The sequence below is a fragment of the Balaenoptera physalus genome, assembly GCF_965194825.1.
Source record: "Balaenoptera physalus genome assembly, chromosome: X".
NCBI classification, from domain to species: domain Eukaryota; kingdom Metazoa; phylum Chordata; class Mammalia; order Artiodactyla; family Balaenopteridae; genus Balaenoptera; species Balaenoptera physalus.
In genome coordinates this window covers 104,775,501-104,803,290 of record NC_138903.1, presented here as the reverse complement: position 1 = coordinate 104,803,290, position 27,790 = coordinate 104,775,501, and the positions used below count along the sequence as shown (strand labels likewise).

Sequence of the window (27,790 nt, the reverse complement as noted above, 5' to 3'; positions counted from 1 at the left end):
TATGCAAGGGTTTATTTTTGAACTCTCTATTTTATTCCATTAGTGTTTATGCCAATACCACACTGTTTTAATTACTGTAACTTTTTAATATGTTTTGAAATCAGGAAGTATGTCTTCCAGTTTTGTTTTTCTTTTTCAAGATTGTTTTAGCTATTTGGAGTCCCTTAAGACTCTGCCTATTGTCTTTTGTCATTGGATATAACATCTTGGCTACTCAAGAAGATGGAGAGGAGAATGCCTTGGGGGGTTAGAGAGAAAGGAAGCTTTCTGCCCCCTGAAGGGGAAGAGGGACATACAGGTTGCCACTTCCTCTAATCCAGAAGATCTTAGAGTGGGGCCCAAGGATTACTCCTTAGGTAGTTGCAAACACCCCAAAACTGAAGGCATAACTGTGGGTCCATCCCAGGGGCATTTTTTTTTTTTCTGGGAAGAAAGTCCAAAACTATTTTATCAAATTTTCAAAAGACTCTGGGACCCATTGATGGTTAAGAACCACTACCTTTGATTGCTTTCTCTTCTGGTCTCCATCTCTTCTTCCTGTACCTGGCTCCTTGGGCGCCCATATCTTTGTTCCAGCCATACTTTGGGAGGAGGAAGGGAGAGGAGGAGTGGAGAGATCTGGCTAAAAGTTGGGGTTCTCCATGCACCCCCTTACAATTTCTCACACTGTTGCCCCCACCTTGCTGCTCCCAGGGAAAACTGCAGTTGGGGGTGTGGGGCTGGGGGCTTGTGGGGCCCATGCTCAGAGAGGAGTAGAGGGCAGTGTGCTCCTTGGGGCTGGAACAAGCAAACAGTACATGCTAGGAGGAAATCGTGGCCCTTACTTGTGCTGCCCCAGGGAAGAAAGGAAGGAAGGTGCTATCTTTGATCCTTTGGCTTTGACTTTCCAGGCTACCTGCACCCCAGAGAACTGTGCTCAGATAAGCATGGGCATTGGGCTGGGCAGGACCATCCTGGGGTGGAGGCCCAGGCCAGGCCAGGCCAGTTGAGGAACATCTAGGTTTCCTTCATTCCCACCTGCCCTATGGGAGCTGCCAGCATTCTGAGGGCCTTCCCACCAGGCTCCTCCAGGCCCACAGAGCCAGGGGGCAGGCCTTAGGCAAAGCTGTAATAGGAACAATTATAATAGAAACTCCAGTGTAATGCTGCCCCTGCTTGTGCTCCCTTCCCCTAAGAGAGTCAATACTCTCTTAGGGGCCAGCCAATCTCTACATCCTGCTCTGTGGGTGGAAAAGACTTAATCAGCTAAATGTATCTAATCCCAAGTGCTTCGTCCCAGGGAACATGGAGCTTTAGGTCAGTGAAACCATTATATTTTGCACTTGTGTGGGAGAGACTTGGGGTCAGGGAGTCCTTTTTCCTGGTGCCCTTAAATCAGATTTTCAACATCCTCTACTCAGTCCCCAGAGCAGTGGGTCTTAAGTGAGGGCTGCATTTCATTTCCCCAAATCTGGTTTAAAATGTTGATGCCTGAGACAAAATCAGCAAGGGTATAGAAGAATTCAACATCATCAACCAACTTGATCTAGTTGACATATATAGAACATTCCACCCACTCCCGCAAAATACACATTTTTTTTCTAGTGTACATAGAACATGCACCACGATGGGTTGTATCTTGTGTTATAAATAAACCTCAGTAAATTTAAAAGAATTTAAATCATACAGAGTAAGTTCCCTGATGACAATGGAATCAAACTAGAAATCAATAACAGAAAGATAAGAGGAAAATTTCTAAATACTTGGAAACTAAACAACAGATTTCTGAGTAATCCATGGGTCAGAGAATAAGATTCAAGGAAAATTAGAAAATATTTTGAACTGAATGAAAATGAAAGTACAACATATCAAAAATTGTGGGATGCAGCTAAAGCAGTGCTGAGAGGGGAACTTACAACATCACATTCTTATATAAGAAAAGAAGAAAGGTCTCAAATCAATGATCTAATCTTCCTCCTCAAGAAACTACAAAAAGAAGAGCAAAATAACCCAAAGCAAGCGAAATAAGGAAATAAAAAATGAAATTGAAAAAAAACAACAGAAAAAAAGCAATGACAACAAAAGCAGATTCTTTGAAAAGATCAATGAAAATGACAGACCTCTAGTAAGACTGACAAAGAAAAAGAAAGAAGACAAATTACTAATATCAGGAATGAAACGGGATACCAATATAGACACTGCAGACATCATAGGAATAATAAGGGAATACCTCCAAGAATTCTATCATAAATTTAACAATTCAGATGAAATGTTCCAGTTCCTTGAAAATCACAAACCACTCAAACTCACCCAAGAAGAATTAAATAGCCTGAATAGTTCTATAATTATTAAAGAAATTAAATTACTAATTTAAAACATTCCACCAAGAATAGCCCAGTCCCAGATGGCTTCCTTGGTGAATTCTACCAAACATTTAAAGGAGAAATAACACCAGTTCTACCTAATTTCTTTCAGAAAACAGAAGAGAAAGGAACACTTCTCAACTCATTTTATGAGGCCAGCATCGGCCTGATAACAAAACCAGATAAAGATGGTCCAAAAATCAGTCAATCAAACCACAGACCGGTATTCCTCATGAATATAGACACAACAATTTTCAATAACATATTAGTAAATAGAATTCAGCAACATAGAAAAAGAAGAATATGCCACAACCAAGTGGAGTTATCTGATAATGTAATATAAGGCAGAATCTAATTTGAAAAGCAACCAATGTAATCCACCATACTAACAGTCTAAAGAAGAAAATATAGATGCCTGGGCCTCAAGTTCAGACCAAGTGAATCAGCACCTTTGAGGGCAGGAGCAGGCAATCTGCATTTTAACAAGTCTGCCAGGTGTTTCTTGGGGTGTTTCAAGACCTGCAACCCTTCAGGATAAAGAATGCCCCTCTTAGCTTGGCACACGAGGCCCTTTGTGAGCAGGCTCCTGCCTACCACTCTGCCCTCATCTCTTATTTCTTCCCTCCTGAAGCTGGGGAAATATTCAGCAACCTGGGGTAACTACTGCCCTCCACACACAGACCATGCTATCTCAACCATCTGCTCTAGACCCCTCTCTGGCCTTAGCTTAGCCCAGCCCAGCCCAGCCTAGCCTTTGTCTTGCTAATTCCCATTCTTTTTTCATAACAGCAATAAATGTCACCTTCTCTGGGGCCCTTCCCTGGGCCAGGCACCCTTCTTGGGGATCCCACAGCCTCCTTGGGTTTTCCTCTCTCAGATCCCTGGTCAAACTGTATTGGGATTGTCTGTTCGTTGTCACCTTAGCCTTCTCTTTAACCCAGGGCCAACACATAGTAGGTGCCCAGTACTTAGCACTTAGCTGGGAGGCAAGGGCTCCCTCCTACAATTGTAGGGTAAAGGGAGTTAAGCAATGGTCACCTCTGAAAACCCCTCAAAGGCCAAGGGGCCGGTGACAGAGAGATGCCTGGGAACCCTCCTCCATTGCAGGAGGCTGAGTGGGGGTTTGTTCTGAGCCTCAGTCTTCCGACTGTGCCTTGGTTTTATGTAGCCCTTTCACCTATGTGGAGGCAGCAGTAGGCCAGGGTCAAGACTACAGATGACTCTCCATTGTCTATTTTAAGTGAGTGGGGAGCGGAGGTGAAAGCGATTAGAAGTGCAAACCATTTAGCAAGACTCTGGGCTTAAAACATTGATTTTCAGCTGGATGATTTTGCCCCCCAGGAACATTTGCCAAAGTCTGGAGACAATTTTGATTGTTACGTGAGGGCCGGGTGGGGAAGGGAGGTGCTACTGACATCTAGTGGGTAGAAAGCACGGACGCTGCTGAACATCCAATAATGCACGGGACAGACTTCCCCAACCCCCAGACAATGACCCAGCCCCAAATGTCTACAGTGCAAGTTTGAGAAACCGTGGATTAGAGAGGACTGAGAGGCGGGGCTCAGCTCTGAATGGTGAAGAAATATCACCATCATTATCAAATTACTTGTCTGCCAAAATGGCCTGAATAACTGTTTTGATTCACAGGCCTTTGCCCCACAAATCAACTGAAGAACCCCGAAGGTAGTTGGTCTCACTATTTCTGAATAATTAGTAGATGAAGGCCCCCTACAATAGTAAAAAGTCCAATTCATAGACTGTTTAAGAATAAGTTATCTTCAAGTAAAACAGTAAACTTAACTAATGCCTGATAGGATATAACTAAGTAGAGGTTAACCTTGACCTTTGCTAATGAATAGGTAAGGTAATTAGTGCATAATTGCATGCAAATGATGCTCCTTCCAAACTAGTTGAACTGTCTCCAGCCATTTATATTCAGATGATTAATTTTCATAGCTTACTCATTTTTTTTTTTTTATAGTTGGGGCAAAGGTAAACTTCGGCTGTCTGTACTCATGTACTGTGAATTATGGCTCTTTCAATTAATGAGATTTTACTGTTTTTCAGAGGTCCAACCAAGGTTCCATTTTAATGTTAAGTGAAGAGTTTAAAATTAAGACCAAATCATGTAGGAAAAAACTATATGTGTGTGAGATACATTTATACGAACATTTATATATTTCTTTCTGTCCATCTACCTATCACACGCACACACACACATGCACACACACACACACATGCACACACACACACACATTCAGCACTCTCCAGCAGCAAGAAGCAGTGCACACTATGGGGAACCATGGCCATCTCAAGAGGAGGTTGTTAGAAACTACCTACAGGATATGGGCTTGTGTTCTGTGATGTGGGGAGGGTTTAAGGAAGCCAGGGTTTGCTCTAGATTGGGTGCTATTAGGAAGCAGGGCCACTTCTGTGACTGAATATTTCAAGAAATTTTATCTAGAAGGAGGGCAGACTAGAGAGATGCTAAAGCTGTAATTGGTAAACAAGCAGCAGCCACTCATATTAGCCAGGAGAGGGAGATGTTTGGTCATTTCTGTGGTTTGGACAACGGTCATGTTTTGCCTGGGTTCAGACACGATTAAGGAGTGGTCATATTTCTGCCTTGGTCCATCACTGTCACAGAGTGGCCTTGTCTGATGTTGTTACCGAGTCCAAGCTGACTCTGCTCGCTGCATGACAGGCCAATAAATCAGAGACGAGGTGTTGAGGCAGGGAATAGGACTCTATTTGAAAAGCCGGCAGAGCAAGAAGATGGCACACTACAGTCTCAAAATAACTTATCTTGTCGGGGTTTGGATGCCAGTTTCTTTTACAGCACAGAGAAGGGGAGGAGATGAGGAAATAAAATAAAAAGCCCATAGGATTTGTAAATGTCCCCTGGAATGTCCAGCTTCCCGGAGGGGATGTGTTAATTTCTTGTTTCTTGCAGCCATCCACAGGGGAACAGGGTCCAGATGTTTCCCTGAACAAAGGAACTTTGGTTTAACATTCAGGCAGAGGGGCAGGGTCTCCCCAGGCAGGCCATTTTGTATAGATAGTATCTTTTTAGTGAACAAAAGCAATGGGAGCAAAGGTTAAAGTAAAAGAAACTGATCCAACATGCAGCCAGATTTGGCTCCTCCCTATTACAATGTTACTGTTCATGAAATTGTTTATATTCAACAGGAGAAAAGCAAAGCCTAGCTGTGAGTGCAAGGCCAGCTCCTGGGTGGTGGGGAATGCTTCTCCCTTTCTCCGTATATCATATCATTATATCATTATATCATATCATATATTGTAATCCTATATTTTTATATATGTATACATATATATGTGCATATATATATGTGTGTGTGTATATATATATGTATATGTGTATATATAGAGAGAGAGCCCTCTATATCCATAGGTTCTCCATCCACAGATTCAACCAATTGTGGATGGAAAATATTCAGGGAAAATAATTCCAGAAAGTTCCAAAAGGAAAAACTTGAATTTTCCAGGCTCCAGGCAACTATTTACATAGTATTTACATTGTATTAGGTATTATCAACAATCTAGAGATGATTTAAAGTATACAGGAGGATGTGCATAGGTTATATGCAAATACTATGACATCATATAAGGGACTTGAACATCCTTGGGTTTTGGCATCCACAGCAGGTCCTGGAACCAATCCCCCGCAGGTACCAAGGGGCGACTGTATATATATATATATATCATATTCCCATAACCTAGCATCAACTAGTATTAACTTAGTGTTCTTCCTTCTGGTCAATTCTTCAGTGCCCAGGTTTTCATTTATTGGTTTTCTTTGCATAAAGACTTTAAGCCTGCTCTTTGGCTACTTTAGGAGACACTGATTTCTCCTCTGAGACATCCACAAAGTTAGGACACTCCACCACCATGATTCTTCAGGCCTGCCCTCTTCCCAGTATGGTCTTTCTCCCTTCCAACCCGACCATCTCTCTTGTCTCCACAGCCACTGAAAGCTTTTTCGTACTTGAGATTCACTGTGAGAACACTTAGCACGCGCCCTCTCCTGGCAGCGGCGGGGAGGTGCCTTTTGGCAGCTGAGGGGACCTAGCTGGTCCCTACCCCACACAGGAGAAAACGGCCCTAAACTAAAGGAAGGATGGAAGTTCAGGTTTAGCAAGTTGTGGGGGGAGGCACCCTGAAATTACACCACTCAGATTTTAGGCCACTTAGGTTTCTGGGTGAGGGTTGGGGGATGCCCGACTTGATGGAGCGGGAGGTTTGAAACCAAACATGTAGCTGAATTGGGGTCCTGATCGTCCCCTGGCTCTTTATCTGATCTCCAGCTTACAGCCTGTCTCCAGGGAATTGGGAGCCTAACAGCTGTGGATGTGCAAGTGCTGGCTGGGTCCCGAGGATGGAGGGGGGTCTGGAGAAGACTCCTTTGGACTCTTTCTCTGGAACGCCTTCCCTGACCCCTCCTATTATAGTCTCTTTCAAAGAAGTTCTTTGGGACCAGCCTAGACCTGGGATCTTAACTGGGGTATATCAAGCTTCTTGGCCTCTCTGAAGCTGTTTCTACATCTTTATTTATTTATTTAGTTTCTACATCTTTAAAGAGATGCTAAAAATAGTATCCTCTTTGTAAGATTTGTTGTGAAAATGAGAGAAAATGTCTGCCTCGTTCCTGGCACATAGCAGACACTTAGAACACGGCAGCTCAGGCTGCTCACTCTGCCTCGCCGCACTGAGCTCTCCGCAGCGGGTAAGAAGGGTGAGGCATGCGCCCTGACCGGCTGAGATATCCACAAAGGCTGAGGAGGGAAGACTTCTCCCCCTTCTTACCTGTATCCTGCCTTCCCTTCTTCCCTCAACTGAGAGCTGGCAGAGTCTCCTCTGATCAAAATCTACTCCTAGGTAAGATTAGGGCTGTAACAGGGAGTCTGGCCTTAAGCTGGAGGATGTAAACCCTGAGGGGGAAATACCGAGCATCAAGCAGTGGATGGGGGAGAACCGATGGGGAGGATTTGCCTCTCTATCAAAGCATTTAGCACAGTTGTAATTAATTAGTTATTCATGAAAGGAATTAATCTCTGTCGCTTCCACTGATTAGACTCTAAGCTCCCGAGGAGAACGTGGCTATCCAGTTCACCCTTGCATCTCCAGTTCCCAGAGAAGTGTCAGCGCTTTGTGGCTGTTCAGCAGATTCTTCTTGAGTGCACGGATGGAGGAAAGTCGAACCAACTGGTCCTGAGTTACTGTGACTTTAAAAGACAGGGAGGGACTTTCTGGAGCGACTGGGAGGCAGGGATTACTGAATGACACACTGGCTGAACAGCTGGTTGTTCAAGGGGCCTCCTCACTGTAACCTCATCCTCCTCTTTCTTCCCTCTTCCAACCTTCCTTTACGGGTGAGAGGCCCTGAGAAGGGAGAAGGTTTTTATGAGGTGCTAGGGACCCATGTCTGCAAAATGTTGGCAGTTTCTTCAGGACACTTAGATTTCAGGTTTGGCAGCACTAACTGGAAAGCATCCTAGGATCTTTAGGAGGTGGGGTGTGGCCTCGTGGTAAGAGAGGCCTCTTTTAAGTCCCCTATCCAAACAAGCCCCCCTGCCCCTCTCTCCTCCACTAGGCTGTAAGCTCCAGAAGGGCAGAGAGCCTGCCCTCTTCACCACTGTGCTTCCAGGGCCCAGCATGTGATAGGCGCAGCATAAATATTTATTAAGTGAAGGAATGGGTAAAGAGTGAATGAATAAAGGAACGAATGAATGGTTAGGTGAATTTCTGAAGGTCCAACGAGTTGCCTGGAAGCCAAAACTGACTGGCCTAATTATATGCTCTTGTCCTCATGTCTCCCCTGGGAGCTCTGCCCTGTCCCCTCATCCCAGACTGAGAGCAACCAGAGGGCAGGAGCAGTGGCCTGCGGGCACAGCCTGGGGCCAGACCCAAGGCCGTCCTCAGGAAGGGCTGGCCCAGTGACTTGCTAACAGTTCAAGAGTCCTTGCTGCAGCTCCCCCTGCCCCTAATCCCCCATTCAAACCTTCCTGGCCTCAGAGCTGCTCGGCTTTCCAAGTTGGCAATCTGCAAATGGATGAACTAATCCCAGAACATAGCTTCCGGTTCTCCACCTCCCAAGCAGCACGTGCACTTTCATATTTCAGTTTTATCATCGGAGACCTGGTGAGGCACTGTGGGGAGAGCCCGGCGGGGGGGTGGGGCACTGCCACCTCCCCCCAAGGACACTGGGCCTTTGGGGACAGATAAGAGGAAAACACCCTCCCCACCTCACCCCAGCTGTCGCCACCGGAAGAGGCGCCTGGGAAGGCCCTGGAGAGCCACCTGTGGGAGACACCCTCTTGGGAGAGACCCAAACCCCAGACTGGTTTCTCTGCCTTTAAATAGGTCACTGAAAGCTCAGAGCTAGGAGAAAGGGAAGCCGCCTCCCTGGGCAGCACCCCGCAGAGACTGCCAGGCCCACTGTGACAGCAGCTCCTGCAGATCAGAAGTTGTGGGGAAGGGCCTGGGGAGGCTGGCCACAATTCCCTCAGGAGAGGCTCCAGGTCGGGGTGGCGCGGGGCTGCGTTTCCCTTGCCTTAGCTTTTCCATTTGGATGCCATCCATGCTGTGGGAAATGATTGGCCCGGGAGTCTGGCCCCAGCTGTGCCACTGACTCATTCGCTGTGTGAACCTTGGGCAGGTCTCAGCCCTGTCTCGCTTTAGCATTTGTAAATGTGGAGTGAGGATGCCCCCTGCCAGGCCTGCTTCAGGATGGTTATGGGGAGTGGAGGTGATAACGAAGAGGAAAGTTCTTAGTCAAAGTGAGAAGCTTTTCTTCTCTCCCATCATCTCTGGTTCCCCAAACTGGCAGCTGGCCTGTTCCATGGGCCCGGGCTCTCCATCCCATGGCATCTCGGAGTGGAGTTTTGCCCAGGGCAGGGAGCTCTCTACGTGGGATGCTACGAAGGGCCTTCAAAGTCTCACCACTGTCCTGCTGGGCTCTGAACCTCCCTTCTCCCCCGCTGGCACTAACCCCTGGCTTTACATCTTCTGCCATTAACAGCGTTAATAAGCACTGACTAAACACCTCCTGGGGCAGTGACTCAGGCTAAGCCATGGTCATACAAGAAGACCTAGGACACAGTCCCCTCCTCCAATCAGTAGCAATGAGGACTGAAAAGGAGGGAGAGAGAGAGGAAGACCTTCCGTTTTGTGTACTGCTTTACAACTTACCCAGTGCTTTCACACTTCCATTTAATCTTCAAAAATTATTTACAAGGATGAAATGGAATCTCAGAGAGGCTGAGCAATTTGTCCAAGGTCACAAAGCATATTAAGACCAGGCCTCAAGGTGTCCTGATTTTAAATTCAAGGCAGTTCTATAAAAAGTTGCCCTTCTATGATCTCCAGAAGCCCTTGTTGAGATGTAATGGGAGATGGGGATAATTTCAGTGCCCTGACTACCCACTAACACCTCAGGGTGGATTACTGTAGCAGGGTCCAAGAGAAGGGGACAAACAGAGGAACAGAAGGGTCTTTTCTTTTTAAATTAAACTTTTTTTTGAGCTAGGTTGACATGCACTTGTAGGAAATAATACAGAGAGATCCCATGTACCCTTTAGCCAGTTTCTCCCGATGGGAACATCTTGAAAAACGATAGCATAATGTCACAACCAGGGTATTGACATTAATACAGTCAAGATGCAGGCTATTTCCATCACCACAAGGATCCCATGTTGCCCTTTTACAGCCACACCAACTTCCGTCCCCCCCCCCGCCAACCCCTTCCTCAATCCCTGGCAACTACTTATCTGTTCTCCCTTTCTATAATTCTGTCATTTCAAGAATGTTATCTGAATAAAATTATACAGATGTGTAGCCCTTAGGGACTGACTTTTTTCACTCAGCATGACTCTCTGGAGATTCTTCCAAGTTGTTGGCATGTATCAGGACCCGATTCTTTTTGTGGCCATGGATTGTCAGTTTGCTTAACCATTCACCTGCTGGAGGACATCTGGGCTGATTCCAGTTTTTGGCTATTATGAACAAAGCTACTATCAACATTCATATACAAGTGTTTGTGTGACCATGTTTTCATCTTTCCGGGATAGATGGCACAAGAGTGTAATCTCTGGATCATACAGTAGTTGCATGTTTATTTTTTTGAGAGACTGCCAAACTGCTTCCCAGAGTAGCCAAACCAGTTTACAGCCTTACCAGCAACATACGAATGACTCAGTTTCTCTAGATCCTCACCAACTCTTGGCGTTGCCACTATTTTCTTTCATTTTAACCTTTCTGTTAGGTATGTCATTGTGATTTTAGTTTTCATTTCCCTAATGGCTAGTGATATTGAGCACGTTTTCATGTACTTATTGGCCATCTGTATATCCTTTCTGGTGAAATAACTGTTCATGTCATTTTGGCATTTTCTAATTGGATTGTTTGTTTGTCTGAGGTTGAGTTTGAGAGTTCTTTCTATATTCTAGATACTAGTCCTTTGTTGGACATGTGCTTTGCAAATATTTTCTCTCTCTAGTTGTTTTTTCATCCTTTTAACAGGGTCTTTCACAGAGTAAAAGTTTTTACTTCGATGAAGTCCATCTTACCCATTTTTAAAAAAAATTTATTTATTTATTTATTTATTTATGGCTGTGCTGGGTCTTCGTTTCTGTGCGAGGGCTTTCTCTAGTTGCGGCGAGTGGGGGCCACTCTTCATCGCGGTGCGCGGGCCTCTCACTATCGCGGCCTCTCCCGTTGCGGAGCACAGGCTCCAGACGCGCAGGCTCAGTAATTATGGCTCACGGGCCTAGTTGCTCCGCGGCATGTGGGATCTTCCCAGACCAGGGCTCGAACCCGTGTCCCCTGCATTAGCAGGCAGATTCTCACCCACTGCGCCACCAGGGAAGCCCCTTATCCATTTTTTTTTAAATGGATCATGCTTTTGGTGTCAAGTCTAAGAACTTTTGCCTCACCCTAGATCCTAAAGATTTTCTTCTACATTTTTTGCCTAAAAGTTTTTTTACATTTTATTCTTAAATCCATCATCTATTTTGAGTTAATTTTTTTTGGTCTATGGATGCCTACTTGCTCCAGCATCATTTGCACCTTTATCAACAATCAGTTGGGTGTGTTTGTGTATCTAGTTCTGGGTTCTCTGTTTTGTTCATTAATCTATGTGTCTATCACTCTGATTCCACCCACTTGTTATTTTTCAACATTGTTTTATCTATTCTAGTTTCTCTGCCTTTCCATATGCAGTTTTGAATAAACTTGCTGGGTTTTGCATTAAACGTATACATAACTTGGAGGAGAAATGACATTTTTACTATGTTGAATCTTTTAATTCATGAGCATCCCTATGTCTCTCCATTTATTTAGATCTTCGATTTCTTTCATCAGTGTTTTGAAATTTTCGGCAAACAGGTGTTGTATATATTTTGTTAGATTTATACTTAAATATTTAAAAATTTTGAGGGATTGTAAATGGTATTGTATTTTTAAAATTTTGTGTCCACGCATTCATTGCTAACATATAGGAATATAATCGATTTTTCTATGTTGTATCTTGTGACCTTGCTAAACTCACTTATTAGTTCTCGATTTTTTGTAGCTTGCTTGGGATTTTCTATTTATACAACCATGTCATCTGCAAATAGGGACAATTTTATTTCTTCCTTTTTGTATCTGTGTGCCTTCCCATGTGGCGGCGCCTCATTACTGTTGGGCAGCAGTGAAATTCCTCATTTTCCACTAGGCCTCCTCTGAGGCCATCCTGGTGGGAGGGTGGAAGTGTGGGATCCCCACTAGGTCTTCGGTGCCTTTAATGGGGATGGGGCCACAGTTTTTCTGTGGTGTCTGGCTGGAGTAGAGTATTTATTTAAAATTTGTTTTCTATCTTATGGCCTCTCCTTTTCCTGGTTCTTTGGCTAGGGAGAGCAGGCTTTTCCTGGGGCTTTTTTTGGACTGCGTCTCTTGTCCTTTCTCAGTTGTTGGCTTCTTCAGCCCAAGTCTGAGATATGTGAGGCAAAAAGAAAGCCCAGGGAACTCCCCACCATTGTTGTTCTTCGTGTCCTAAGGCCTCTAGTCCGTCTTCTTCTACATAATGTCCAGTGTTCTTATTTGTATTTAGCAGGAGGAATGGGGAAAAGTACATCCACTCCATCTTCCTGGAAGCAGAAGTCTCCACAGGAAGGTTTTGTTTGGTAAAGGAGGCCGGAGAGAGAGAAAGATATCTGGAATTCAGATTTTATAGCCCTGCCTAGGTATTGTGGGCCTGCCTCTAGGCCAGGTACCATCATGGGTCCAGGTTAAAGTCATCCCAATGGTCCTGGTTGCCTGAGGTAAGAGGCATTGAGAAGGATGCATAAAAGGGCAGGTGGGAGGCCCCCAAACATGGCCCAGACCCAAGTTATCCAAATGGATCGTGCCGAGGCTTCAGAAGTTCTGGGCAGGTCCCACAGCAGCCTTGACCAGGATGCCTGAGTGAATCGGCCAGACTCCCATCAGCCTGTAGGTGGCACCTGGCATCAAGGAATTCAGATGTGGGCCTTCCAGGGAGTCCAGTGACTGTGGCCATGACTGGTTGGTCCCAAGTGTGAGCTCAGCTGATTCAACCAGTTCTCCCTCCTCTAAGCCCACAGGGCCCTGCAGTGAGACTGAGCTCCTACCTCAAAATGCAGAGACTACCCTGGACATGGCTGCTGAGAAAATGGGAGCTTCTCATGAAGCATTCTTGGGTAACTAGTGGGCAGGAAGCAAGAGCTTTTTATTTAGGTTTTTATGAAGGTTTGTTTAAGAAAAACTCTGGTTCATTGAAAATTAACTCATCAAGCACCAGGAGCTTTTTGGTGTGGCCGCCCTTCATTCATTCATCAGCTATCATTGTGTACCAGGCACAATTCTAGGCACCATGGACAGAAAACAGACAAAATCACTTCTCCCAAGGAACTTTCCAGTGGAATTATTTTTTGAAATCTTTCCCTTCTCAGTGAATAACACTTAGCACGTGTCTGCTGAGTGGGGTGATACTGCAGGCCTTGAGGTCAGGGCTCTGAATGACAGTGGAGTCTGGGGGTTCTCAACTGGGCCTGCACCTCTGAACCACCTGGCAGGGGGCTCTTGTTAAAAATGCAGCTTCCTGGCCCTTTTCTAAGATCTACTGAAAATGACTCTCTGGGCCTTCCGTCTGTCTGTCCTTCTACCCTGGAGTGAATCAAGCACTTTCCTATCTCAGCATGGTCTCTGTATGTGCTCTTCCTTCTGACATAACACCCTCCCCATGGCCGACTCCTGTTCACTCAGACCTCAGTCAAATGTCACCCTCTCAGAGAGGCCTGCCCCGATCACCATCTCTAAAATCACACCCCATGCTAGTCTCTCCATATCACATCCATATTGTATCCACCTTATAGCACTCATGGATGTTTGCAATTACCTTTTTTCTTTCTTGCCTATTTCATCCACTAAATTGTAAATTCTTTGTGAACAGGGATTCTGTGTTGTTCACTATTGGATCCCTAGTGCCTATAACAGTGCCTGGCATGTAGCAGTATTCCGTGAATATTAGCTGACTATCCAACTGAGTGACTGGGGGCAAGCTTGGGACGCTGCCTGTTGAACAAGTGTCCCAGGTGATTTCGGTGCCACTAAAATTTGACAACCAATGGCCAAGAACAGAGAGAGAGAGAGAGAGACCTGGGAGACTGGGCTGCACGTGGATGTGCTCTAAATGTTCCCCACTTCAAAAATTTCCCCACTGTCTTCTGATTTGGCCCATTTCCCTATAAGGGGCTAGGGCAAGCCAGGACAAAATTGCTGATTATTTGAAGTCTCTGGTGAAGACAGTTTTAATGCATTAAGACTCAGGTCTAGCTCCAAGGGAATTGAAATATTTTATACTTCAGTCTGAGAGTTTGTTATAGCACATCTATGCCTTTCCAGTCCATTCCTGACTTACACTCATAACAAAACCAGTGTGATCTCCCTGTGTGCACTACAGTCGGCAGTAGAGATTTGGGCATCAGAGAGAAGCTAATCTAGAATTGTTTTTTTTTAAAGAAATTGCTTTATTTTTATTCCCCCCTGCAGTTTTATTGAGATATAGTTGATATACAGCACTGTATAAGCTTAAGGTGCCCAGCACATAATGATGTGACTTGCATACATCATGAAATGATTATCACAGTAAGTTTAGTGAACAACCACCATCTTCTACAGATACAAAATTACAGAAATAGAAGAAAAATGTTTTCCTTGTAATGAGAACTCAGGATTTACTCTCTTAACTTTCATATGTAACATACAGCAGTGTTAGTTATATTTATTATGTTGTACATTACATCCCTAGTAAGTATTTATCTTATGACTGGAAGTTTGGACCTTTTGACCCCCTTCATTCAGTTCCCCTCCCCAACCCCTGCCTCTGGTAGCCACAAATCTGATCTCTTTTTCTATGAGTTTACTTGTTTGTTTTCAAAGTATAATTGACCTACAGCACTATGTTAGTTCCTGGTACACAACATAGTGATTTGATATTTCTGTATATTTCAAAATGATCATCATGAGAAGTCTAGTTGACTTCTGTCACCCTACAAAGATATTACATAATTATTGACTAGATTCCCCACACTGTACATTTCATACCTGTGATAGAATTATTGGTTTGTTTTTTTTTTTACAAATTCGTCTTTTTAAAAAATAATTAATTAATTAATTAATTTGTTTTTGGCTGTGTTGGGTCTTCGTTGCTGCGCGTGGGCTTTCTCTAGTTGTGGAGAGCGGGGGCTACTCTTCGTTGCAGTGCACGGGCTTCTCATTGCAGTGGCTTCTCTGTTGCAGAGCACGGGCTCTAGAGCGCAGGCTCAGTAGTTGTGGTGCACGGGCTTAGTTGCTCCGCGGCATGTGGGATCTTCCCGGACCAGGCCTCGAACCCGTGTCCCCTGCGTTGGCAGGCGGATTCTTAACCACTGTGCCACCAGGGAAGTCCAGAATTATTGTTTTTAAAATTTATCGTAGTGATCTGCAAAGCAGACGAATCCCATCTGCCTAAGGAAAAATGGACTTGGCTGCATTTCTTGCCCAGCTGTGTGCCTTCCCTCATGCTCCCCACATTTATAGCTGGATCCAGATTGCCCAGAGGAATCTGCTGCTTCGCTAACATGTGGGTTTCTTGTTCTGCTCCACAGTGTGGCTACTGCTTTGGCATCTGGCATCAGGCTCAGGGTAGAGAGGCAGGGATAGAAAAGGGGATCCAGAGACAACGGACTGTATGGCGGGCAGTAAGCTGGTGGCCGAGTGGCTCCTCAAAAGGCAGAGAGCCCTGCTCTGTTGCCACAGGGGTCAGATGGCTGGGGTGCTGAGCCCCTGCTGTAGCACCCTCTGTAAGTGCAGCCCAGAGTGCATATGCCACCATCTCCCATTTGTGGTTTCTCACAACCGAGCCTTTTCATCAAAGATGGCTAGAGCCTGCCCCTGAAACCCTGGGTCCTGGGCAGAACAATGGAAGTGGGAGGACAACGGGGCCAGTGTCACCCAGAAGGGCTATTGTTGCAGAGATAGTAAGAGGCTCTTTGGGCTCTGAGCCCCACACAGTTTGTCATCTGTTGACCCCTGCTCACCAGGCCCCGAAAGCCTGTGGCTCTTTGCCGATGTGGTCTCCAGGGTCCCAGAGGAACATGGCTGTGACTAATGGCAGTGACTGTGGCAGTGGGGTCTGTTTTGTTGTGTAGCTGGACCTGCCCTGAGCTTGCTAGTTACTCTTTCCTTATGGTCTTTGCTACATTTCCTAAAGCAGGGTTTGTTTTTATTTTTAAAAATTCATCCAAGAGACCCTCAGGATTCTATGTAGCGAAAATCAGATGCCCCATGTTGCTTATTTCCTGGGAGTTGCAGAGGTTTCTTTCAGTCTTGTTTGTTAAGCTGGCATTCTTAGTAAGTACCACTCACAGGAAATCAAAATAAGGAGCAGGGTGTATGTGTAAGAGCAGATTACAGGGCTCCGCTTACAGAATTGCAGACTGGTTGGACTTCAGAGGGCATCCTTAGAGGGTTGGACTGGTTAAAAATGCCTTAATACCATTCTGGATAGAAAAATTGTTTAAAGAAATAAAGTTATTAAAAACAAAACTAATTAAAGCAAGAGAATAGCAAAGAAGTAGGTTACAGGACGAGGCCATCTCTTCTCCTTTTGTAGCTAATGTAAGACTTCCATTTGGAGAATTCGAGGAAGGAATTAATTGCCATTTGACCACGAGGTGCAGATTCACTGTAATCCATCAGAGTTTGTCATTGCACTTGAAGTGTTGGCCACTGGATGGCCCACCCTGAGTGAAGACTGGAATGTCACACTCTGGTCACTTCCTCTCGGGCCTAGAGCACATCCACGTGAGCTCTGGGGGACTGGCTTGTAGTGCAGCCATCCAAAGAAAACAGCATGAATGAGAATAACATTCACTGAGGACTCCCTCTGTGCCCAGGCCCGGTTCCGAGGGCTTTACTTAGACACAGGCACGTCTCAGAGGTATCTCCAGTTTGGTTCCAGACCACCGCAATAAAGTAAATATCTCAGTAAAGCGACGCACACCAATGTTTTTGGTTCCCCAGTACATATAAAAGTTATGTTTATGCTGTACTGTAGTCTATTAAGTGTGTAATAGCATTATGTCTAAAAAACAATGTAATACCTTAACTAAAAAATACTTTATTGCTAAAAAGCGCTGAGCAATTGCTGTCGGAAAAATGGAGCCCAGAGACACTCGCTTGACGCAGGGTTGCCACAAATCTTCAATTTGTAAAAATCACAGTATCTGCAGAGTGCAATAAAGTGAGGCGCAATAAAATGAGATATGCCCGTAATCTCATGGAAACCCCACGTCAACCATTGTCATCCCCATTTTACAAAGAAATTACAGTGACAGGGGGACCCATGCTGTAAAACATGAAGGCGTGGCTAGGCCAGCTCTGCAGATTGCTGTGTGTTTAGTCACTTCCCCAAGCAAAGGCTGCAGTATTTGGGGGACCCACGGGAGGAGGCCGCTTCAGGCTTCATAGGTACGAAGCGGAGTGAGCGGACTCTTTGCAGATGTTTGCATGTAGGCAGTGGGGTCACTCCTCAGCCCCTCGTCCCCCAGGCTTCTGTATAGAAAGCCTGTTGGTGATTACTCTGCGGTCTGTCTTGTTAACAAATCTCATGGCCAATTGTTAGCTTTAAGAACTATCTTCCTCTATAAAAAATCATTCAGGAAACCTCTTTCTTATTGCAAGCTTTAGACAGCAGGGAAGCAGGCCTGTTCAGGGGATGTCCGCTACATTTAAGTTTCTCTTTGTAAAGTGCTCTGAACATGGAATGTAAGTGATAATTATCGTTATTGTGCTCATTATTAGCGGAGTAACACCTATTACTAGAGGCAATTAGGCCTCCAGCTTGTGGCCCTTCATATACAGCAACTAGCTAGACACCCTCCCCCCTCATGCTCCCCACCTCACTGCGGCCTGCTGGGGGCCGTTCCTGCCATCTTAGCAAGACCAAGAGATCTTGACTAACCGTTCTGTTGCCTGAAGGAAGAGCAGGTGGGAAAGTAAATGTTTCTCTCTTGGCCTTTAGTGTGTCCATTGGCAGATTTAGGCAGGTCTAGAACAGTAGGTTGGTTTAAAACAAAAAAAACAAAAAACCAGCTTTATTGAGATATAATCACATACCATGCAGTTCAACTTAACTTTTTATAGCTTTTTATTATGGCCATTTCTAAACTTCGACAAAAGCAGAGAGAACAGTAGAATGAATTCCCATGTACCCATCTCCCAGCTTCAACAGTGGCCAATCTTGTGGCATCCATCCTGACACTCCTCCCCCCCCCCCCACCCTCACATATCTGGGAGTATTTTATTTTATTATTTTTTAAACATTTTACACCATTTGCTTTATTATCTGTGCTCACTCTCTATGTATTTATATTTTATGTTTCCTATTTATTATATATAATATTTTTAACCATTTGAGGCTAAGTTACAGACATCAAAGCTCTGTACTTTTGAATGCTTCATGTACATGTATGGGCTTCCTAAGAATCGAGATTTTCTCTTTTCATAAGCATGTACACTTCAATTTTAGTAAGGTTAATATACCATACTTTCCTCTACTCCACCATCCATATTTCAGTGATGTCCTTTGCACCCTTTTTCTCCTTCAGTACAGCATTCAGAGTCAGGAGTTGCATTCACTTGTTATGAACCGTAGGATTTTGAGGTTTGATTCTATGAAGGAATAAAGCACTTCCTTTATAGTTCATCTCCTGGGAGTATTTTAAAACAAATCCCAGAAAACACGTCATTTCACCTATAATACTCCATTGTGTATCTCTAACACAGAAAGGATGAAAATAAAATAAAACCACAGGAGCTAATCTGGGTTCAGATTTCTAGACTGGAAGCTTCTGTAACGTGGGGTCCTTGGGCTGGGTGGGTGGTCATGCAGGGGCTTCAGAGGATCTCTATCCTCCCCGAAACTATGCAAAGGATTATGTGTGTATAGTGAGGGGGCCCCCAAAGGAGTGCGGGACTCTGTGTGGATGTGTCTGGGGGGCGGAGGGGGAAGGCGCAGACCCTTCAACAAACCTCAAAGAGGTGTGTGACCCCATAAAAGCTTGGAGTCCCTGGTCTAGAGGAAGGGGCTAAGCAGACCTGGCCCGGCTAAAAGACTCCTGGTTTTTAGTGGCCAGTACCAGGTGGCAGATTTGCTGGGAGGATTGCCGAGCAACGTTGGGCCTGGCGTGGAGGCTTTAGCATTCCGGCCTACATTGTATGCCACCTCAGGAGGTGGCAGAGTGTCGAGCGGGGCCCTGAATCTTCCCGGTGCCTCAGAACCCCTTGGCGTGGTATTAAGCATGCATATTCCCAGGCCCACGCTCCAGGATTCTGTCAGTAGATCCGAGATGGGGCCTGGGAATCTGCTCGTATTTACCAAACTCTGGCTTTGAGAAGCACAGGTGCGGTGGTTAAGAGCACGGGCTTTGGAGTCCCACAGCCCTGGGCCTGAACCTTGGCTCTGCCGCATATCAGCTGTGTGGTCCCGGGCAAGTCATGAAACCTCTCCGAAGTGGGCCTACTTATAGCACCTCTGCCCTACTGTTATAAGAGTTAGGTTAGATAACACACGTAAAGTATGTGAGTGGTGCCTTGCATGAAGGATGGCGCTCAATTGGATGATAGATCTTTTTCTTCTTTTTCTCGTTAAAATGTCCCAGAGTGACAGACCTTGGAAGGGCTCCCCTTACTCCCCCCAGGATTATAAGGGTTTACTGTCCTTCTCATAGAATTGTCTAGATCTAAAATGTATCCAAAAGTTTATATAATCCATGGGTCCTCTGGGCTCTACTGACTTCAGCTGACAAGAATGAAGCTCAGTAAACTGATGGGCTGAGGTGGTATCGTCAAGCTGCATGGGCCTGGGTGGAACTGGAGTGTTTCTTGCCCTCGGCGCCTTCCTGGCGTTGGTGGTCTTGTTATCTCAGTCGTTTGGTAAGTGGTACATCAGTTGGGAAACCCTCCATAGCAAAGCCAGCCCGATTTGGTGAACTGGTTTCCGTGGCCACACAGGAGACTCCAGGAGAGAATGTGGATGACTCAGGGCTACTCCCCCTCACTTGTAGGAAAAGAATTCAAAGCTCACATCCCGCTGATGGGGGACTGGGGATGAGTGCCTGACATCCTCTCACACGCAAGAGGCCTCACTGTGATGCCAATGGCCTTTTCTAGCTTCCAAACCGTGGTGGTCTCTGGGGACACAGGGCTGGGGGGCATCAGTGCTGGGTCTGGATTTCTTTAAGTGAGGGAAAGGCCCTGCTAGGCTAAACTCTATGAGGACAAGGCCCTGTCTAGGCCTCACCAGAAAATTGTAGCATCTACCCAGCTTCCCTGGGCTTTAAAGCAGGATGATCTGCCCATGAACCCTGAGGCCTCAACTCGCCCACCCCCAACCCTTTTCAAGGTAATTGGACTTTCTCACTTGCTGCCACCCTTGTTTTCCAAGCCTACCTCCATTCTAGTGTCTACCTGGTGTCTGACTTTTCACGTCACATCTTTTGTTGCTGGCTCTGCGTGAGCCCTTGGAAATTATCAACCAAACATGGCCTTTCTCCCGCCGCTCCCCCCTCCGCCCCGCCCCCGCAGACGCTCTGCTCTCCCAGGACACAGCTCATACTTTTTTGGGGACTTCAGGTAATTGTCCTGCCTCTGGGCCTCCTGCTCGGGGGAGCTTGCCTGGTCACCTCCATCCCCAGGGGAGTGGCCAGATAAGCTGTGGATGTGAATGAGTAGTAATGGGCTCCAGGAGCACTCGCTAGCCAGGTTGCTGCAAGTGGATGGCTGGCGAGGGAGGGAGCAACCCTTCCTTCCTCGAGCCAGTTCTCCTGCCTGTGCAACTGCGCTCACAGATCCAGGGACAGGCCAGTGGCCTTTCGTTAATGGAAGGAACTTTGGGGCCAGGTTGGGGCCGATTCCATGGCTGTTCTCTGACGGCTGACAAGCAGGTAGGCCACTTTTCTTCCCAGGGTCAGTGGAGCCAGTGGGGAGAGAGCCTGAGCTATCTCTGGCCTTCTCGGCAGAGGGAAACCTTGACTGGTCAGAATCTTGGGGAAGGGGCTTTGTGGGAATTTCTGGGAAACTGAGGCTCAAGCAGAAAGCCTATTTTGTCATCCTCCCTGTTGAAAGAGTTACCAAAGTGTCTGAGGCCTTCTTCCTGCCTTCCTGAGCTCAGCCTTGTGACTGTAATGAGCCTTTGTGATTAAGCTTCACGGCTCTCTGGGATCATGGCCTGGGCTGAGGATAGACACCAATAGAGTGTAATATTGTGACCCCAGTAGATGTCCGGGTAATCATGCATTTGTGTGTGTGTGTGTGTGTGTTTTGGAATGTTGATTTTTTCCCTATAGGAGAGTTAAGGAAAATGCTTGAGGGGGTCCAAGTAATTGACCCTTTGTCCTCCTAGGAAATAGAATCTTCTAACCTGAAATCATTTTGGTCAGGGATGACTTAGAAAATCAGACAGAAAGCAGCATCTGGGGAGGGCTACCGAAGCCACCTCTTCCTTGGTACCCTCGGCTAGACTAACTTCAAGTTGGGTTTCTATGTTTATTTGAGTTTTCTCATGGAGAATAGCCCAGGGGCTTATCACTGAAGAAAACTTTATAGGGCACTACTGTGCTGAGTGCTGTGGGAGACACAGAGAGCTAGGAAGAAAGAGCCTCTGCCATCAAATAGCCTCTTGAGGAAACGCAACAAACATGTAGCATAGGGCAGTTTGGGGCTCATTCAGAGCCTTATTCTGATTTTATGGGTCTAGGGTGGAGTCTAGGAACCTATTTGATCACACTTCCCAGGAGACTTGGAATCTCTGGCAAGCTACTGCTCTCGCCAAGCCTCAGGGCCCTGGGCACAGTGAGACAGTCAGACCAGATGATCTCCCGGGGTTTCTCCTGCTCTGACATTCTGAGATTCCCTGGTAAGCCAATTAACTGACCCAACAAGGTGGTCTATAATGGGTGCCAGACTTACCTAGGAAAATAGCCTTTCTAGGAGTTCAGAGGACGGGGAATTCCTTGTCAAATTGGGGTGAGAATGACCTTTCTTCACGGAGAAAGAAGCTCCAGACTAGGCCTCAAAGGATGGAAGGGAGATTTGGAGAGTGTGGAGAAACTATGTGACCAAAGGCTCAAGGCTACGCAGTACTGCTTCTCTGTTTTTCTTTGTGCCTCTTATCTGGGACTGGAGATGGAGGAGCTGAGTTGGGGATAAGAAGTCACACTGAGTACCAGTCAAGGCCAGACTTCAAGTCCCTTGAAATTTTTCAGATTCTGTTCTTGCCCAAAGTCAGGGAACCCTCATTAGGTACTGACCTGTTGTTATTGGGGATAGAGATTTAGTGAGGCCATTAATTCATTCCATAAAACTTTACTGAATGCTTACTTTGGGCTAGGCCTTTTTTTGAGGTATAATTGACATATAACATGATATTAGTTTCAGGTGTACAACATACTGATTCACGATATTTGTATATATTGCTAAATGATCACCATAATGTCTAGTTAACACCTGTCACCACACATAGTTACAAAATTTTTTTCTTGTGATGAGAACTTTTAAGATCTACTCTCTTAGCAACTTTCAAATATGCAGTACAGTATCATTAACTATAGCTACCATGCTATACATTACATCCCCAGGACTTATTTATTTTATAACTGGAAGTCTGTACTTTTTGATCTCCCTGACTAGGTCCTGTGTTGAGTGCTAAAGATACATAGATGAATAAAATATTATCTCTGTCCTGGAGAGGCCTTAGTTTGAGCAATTACAATGTGATGGGTGTGTCCAAGACCTTATATGGACATTAGCGAGCAGAGAGGCTATAGTTGGGGAGAGGGGACAGGGAAGACCTCACAAAGGAGGTAGGTAAGATTCACCATGTTGGGGGACGAAGGGGGGAGCACTTTTGGGTAGAGGTGGTGGAGAAGTGAAAAATAGTATGGCACACCAGTGATGAATTAGCACAGCTAGGCAGCTTGTAGGTCTATAGTCTGTCCCTCCTCTAGTTGATGTAAATGGTCTGAGGTCCCCAGGGGAAGAGGGAGTGTTAAGCACAACGTAGCTGGGGCCATTGCTTTTGTCTCACCAAGTTTTTCCACTTCACCTAAAGGCCCTAGGGAGACAGGGAGGTGATTTGAAAACAAGAATTGACTTGGACAAATTTGAGTTTTAGAATGTTCCCTCTGGTGGTTTTGTAGATGGTGGGGATGGAATGAGTTGAGTAATAGCCAAAGAGCTATCAAGAAGAAACTTCTCTGGTCCACTGAGAGTTGATGAATTGGGGCAGTACAGTGGAGAGCGTGAGCTACAGGTGGATTGGAGAGCTATCTGGGAGTTCAAATCTGTACAGTTTATTGATTAGTTGACAGTGGGTGTTGAGGGAGAAGGTAGAGCTGAGGAGGACTTCCCAGTTTGTGACCTGGCTTATTGGGTGGGAGGGAAAGGTTTAGGGGATTGTGGATTAAGGAGAGAAAACAAGTTCAGTTTTGGACCAGCTGAGTTTGAAGTCGAGAGTTGCACGGGTTCGGCGGGTCCCTGCAGTCCTCTGCCTTCATGGAAAGGCACCGTGTGGCAGGGACCGGACAGGGCCTGGCCTGCAGGCCCACCGTGGTATTCCATGTGATTTTTCGTGGCACTCCATTTGAGGCGCCAAAGACGGGAGGTTCACGCATGGAGGCGTGGGTAGCCCCTTCTGCGGCTTCCTCACGGTTGGCACCAGAGCGCGCTCCCGCGCTTCCGGTGGGGAATGGGCCTGGACTCTTGAAACTTGAAAAGCGTCCTTGCAACTGTTTTATCACCCCAGCTCCCGGGCTCACTGTTGTGCCCTCAACCTCTGGCCTCGGATGGATGCTGTGGAAATTATAGGCTTTCTCTGTGGAACTCGCCATGGCACCAGATGACAGAGAGGTAGACGGTGAAGCCTTTGGGAGGAGGAGGGAGGTGACAGTCCTTACAGTGGGAGATGCTAAGGGCATTGTTGCTGCTCCCAGGTGGTGTGCAAGCCCTTCCTCCCTGGGGTTCAGTGCTGGCTTCTATTAGATCCTCCTGCTTGCAAATGCAGCAGGGGCCCTTCGTCCGAATGTCCGCTTTCCATGCAGGGGATCTGGGCCAGCCTGAGGTCTTTGGGGGTGGAAAAAGGGGACTCAGTGGCCCAAATGGCCACTTCCTGTGGCCACCGTTATAGGCCCGAGCTCATCTGATGATTTATGGAATCTGGGCTGAAGGAATAAGAGAAATGATAAGAGAGCATTTGAGGAGATTATTATAGAGTCAAGGCTTCTATAAATAAGAGGCTTGGAGTCCCTCGCGGGACCTAGACGGTATGGAGACTCAGTAAGCAGTCAAAAATATTGTGCACCTGCTCTGTAGCAAGCTTTGTGCTGAGCATCGTGGAAGAAACTTACGCTTTCCTCTCCCGGAACCAAGCGAGCACAGTGCCTGGCACCAATATTTGCTGAAGGAATGTTGTTGACTGAACCAAGATGTCCTTGAGGAGCTTGCCTTTTTAGGGAGTTGTCGGCCCGTCAGCAGCAGTTTGCAGGAGGTGGGGTGGGAGGTGTAGGCTCAGTAGGACAGAATGTAAAGGAGGACAGGAGATAGACAAGCCTGGGGCGACAAGTGGGAGAGAGACCAGAAGAAGGAGGCGACAGGAATGGAAACATAAAGCAGAATTTGGGTTAGTGGAGAAAATCACCTTACGTTTTCTGAGTTGTCTTCATTTTTGAAATTTGTTCCAACCTGTACAATATGCAGTCTTCCAGTTATTTGATGTGGCGTTAGGGTCCCTTCTCTGAGATTTTTCGAGGGGGTAGTGGGAGAGGAAGACCAGGGGGGAAATTGGGCTGCTGGAACATTCACTGCTCCCCCTGTGAGCCTTGGGTTTCCTGCCACCCTCTATCCCCTCAACACCCCCCCCCGAGGGGGGTTTCCTAGAATCACAGCTTGGCCACCTCAGGAGAGTTGCACCCTTTCAAGGAAGCCCAGTAGGCTTTGAAAGTTGAATTTGGGTGGAAACACAGTATTGGTTCACAGTTTCCTCTGCACATCACAGTTGCATTCTAGATTTTATATACAGGTAGCTACACTTATGATATGAGTTGGAGCTGTTTGGCCAGCGGCGGAAATATGTTCAGAGGCACCCATATCCTTATAGGCTTGACTCCATGCCACTAGCCCCACTGGCCCCTCACTGTAACCAAGTGAGTTGCTAGGGTACCGGTTTTGGTGTTTAAATTCGGAACTAGCTCTTGTTAGATATAGCTCTTGCTTAAGATAACTAGCTGTTAAGTTCTGTTCTTTTCATAGACATAGAATGACAGAAGGTGACAGGCAAATTATCAAGGGATCAATTAATATGTGTATTGGTAGAAGGGAGAAAATAGTAGGCTTCTTGAGTTATGCGAGACCGTTTTGTACAAGTACATGAGGAGATGGAGGAAAAGCCCAAGAACTGTCTTAACCAGACAAGATCCTGTAATGGTGGGATGGGTGAAAATGTCTTCATTTTTAAGGGTGAGGAGACCGGACCCCAAAGATGTTAAGTGATTCTCCTTGGGTCACACAGTCAATGACAAATGTAAGATTAGAGTCCTTGGTACCCCGTCTTCCGGTGTAGAGCTGTACAGCCTGGGAAAGAGGAAAAATCATCCCCTGAGCAAAGGACGAAAAGCTTGCATCATGGGATACAGTGGCCCCTCAGTGGGCTGCTGCAGATGTCGATTCAGCCCGAGGCAAAATAGTGAGCTAGGGCAGCTTTGGTTTTGGCAACCTCAGTCTGTCCTGTCACAACCCTTTCCCATTTCAGCCCCTTCCCTCTCCGGGTGCTCTGGGCCTGAATCTTGCCCTCCTCTCCCAGCCTCTGGTGTCCCAGGTTGTGGACTCCCCTTGGCTAACACATTGCCATCCTGTGGCCCAGGGGCTAGCTCTTGGCCAGACTGGCCGATGGATGCTAGGTTAGTGGGCCTGGATGGATTACTCCAGACGATGTGCATTTCGATATGACCTGGATGCATTTGTGTCACTCTGATGCTCGGGGGTCATCAGGGGGAGTTTGCAGGTTGGTGGGTCCCTCACATCATGCTGGCCAGCTTCTTCTACTCTAAGAGCAGGATGCAGGAAGCTGAGGCTGAGCGCTTCTGCCACAAGCCCCTGACCCCCAACCAGGGAAGAACTATTGTAATTGATGTGCCAGTCTTCTCCCCTTGGCTGCAAAACTTCCCTGATGCCCCCCAAAGCAGTGCAGGCTGCTATTTGAGATTAGAGGACACACATGTTGACTTTTTCTGAATTCCAGTTGTTGGTAGTCAGGGGGCCCATGCATTCTTTCTTGGCCCTGGGTAGCCCCCTGGCACCCAGATGCTGGAGGAGACCTACCCCCACGTCCTTCCAGTGGCTGACGGTTTCAGGGCTATCTCCCCTCCCACCTGCAGTCTGTTCTCCTGAACCCGAGGCCGACCTGCATCCGGGGAGTTATGATGAACCTGAAGCCTGGCTCCATTTGACCTTCCAGCTGGGGCAGGCAAATATGAACTAGCAGAAAGCACCAGAAATGTGCACGTAGCTGCAGCCCCTCAGCCTGCCAGCTCAGACCCAACCTCCACTCCTTACTGTTATTAAGAGTGTTTAATGTGGTCATTAGAGATCCCTGTGGCACTTTGCATCCTTCTCTCCTTCCCTTCTTCCGTTTTTTTTTTTTTTTTTTTTGCTTCTTCTAGTTTTAGAAGAAAAGCTATTAACTCCAGCTCCCCTGGCAAGGGGCCCAGACTGGCTATTGCATTTTGCTAACCTGCATTCACCCTGTGGCATCTGTCTGAGGCCCTGTCCATTCATGAGCGTGATAAGGGAGCCATGGGGTGGCAGGTCCCTACCCAGGGGGCGCCGCCCTAGGCCCCCAGCCTCACCCTCTGCTGGGGAGGTGGGGAGAAAGCCGGCTTTCTGGAAAGTTCTTGGATAAACTACTTGCCATATTTACCGGTTTACCAAAACTTTGTCTCCTTTGACTATAACATCATTAAAATATTTAATTCTTTGTGAAACTTCATTTAGGAGGGAATGATTATAAAAGCGTTCAGAGATTTCTCTGAAGATGCGGTTGACAAATTCCATTTGGTCTTTAGCAGCTTTCTAAGGAGTGTTCCATTTGTTGAAAGGAGCTTTAGCTTCCTTGGGAATGTACGAAAAATGTGGAAAAGTATATTATTTCATCAGTAACCAAAATTTCAGCATTCTGTATGGGAATGTTTACACTAGTTTCTTTTGAATCCCTTGAAAGCCCATATTCTGTTGGGCCAACTTTAGCATTTTGGGGATTCTTTCACCAGTTTCTCAAATAGCACAATATTTTGTTATTTCTGGAAATTGGTAGCCAAAATGCAGTATGTGATGTGATTGCTCCTGTGGTTTCCTCATTGATTTTCTACGCTGACATTCCTTTAGCTTTTTAAACCGATTCATTTCTTATCCTTCCTTGGCAATTTCATAGATAAGGTTAATGGAGAGCAAATTGGAGGAACTAATCGTACAGTACATTGTAGTGATCCCTTCTTGGCGTCTTCACGCTCATCCTGCTGCGTTAAATGGTCTTACTCTTTCATGAAATCTTCAATAGCTTTTAAACCCACTCATTCACTGCAAATTCCTGTATAGACTGTGATTCACTAGAAAAAAATGAGTGTCAGTGAAATGGCTTGTCTTCAGGAGGCTAAGGTAAGGTAATGATAAGATTTGCCATTTGATTCTTCAAATACATACGCTAACCTTAACCCAGAGGTTCTTAGCAGAGGTGTGGGGAGCAATTTGGCTCCCCCAGGGGGTGGTTGGCAATATCTGAAGACTTGTCCAGTCATCAAGACTAGGGGAAGGTGTGCTACCCGCATCTAGTGGGTAGAAGC

The 27,790-nt window shown here is 46.2% G+C and overlaps 1 protein-coding gene across 2 annotated transcripts in view; it reads left to right on the top strand.

Moving 5' to 3' along the window:
* The first annotated feature begins 1,172 nt into the window (after positions 1 to 1,172).
* KIAA1210 overlaps positions 1,173 to 27,790 on the top strand; it is a 73,367-nt gene continuing 46,749 nt past the window's right edge. The window contains exon 1 of one of the 2 annotated variants that reach the window (XM_082445489.1): positions 1,173 to 7,238. The gene's annotated coding sequence lies outside the window, so the exon portion shown is untranslated. Of the gene's footprint in view, positions 7,239 to 26,010; positions 27,763 to 27,790 lie in introns of those variants that run through there. The other variant, XM_082445488.1, reaches the window with a different exon arrangement.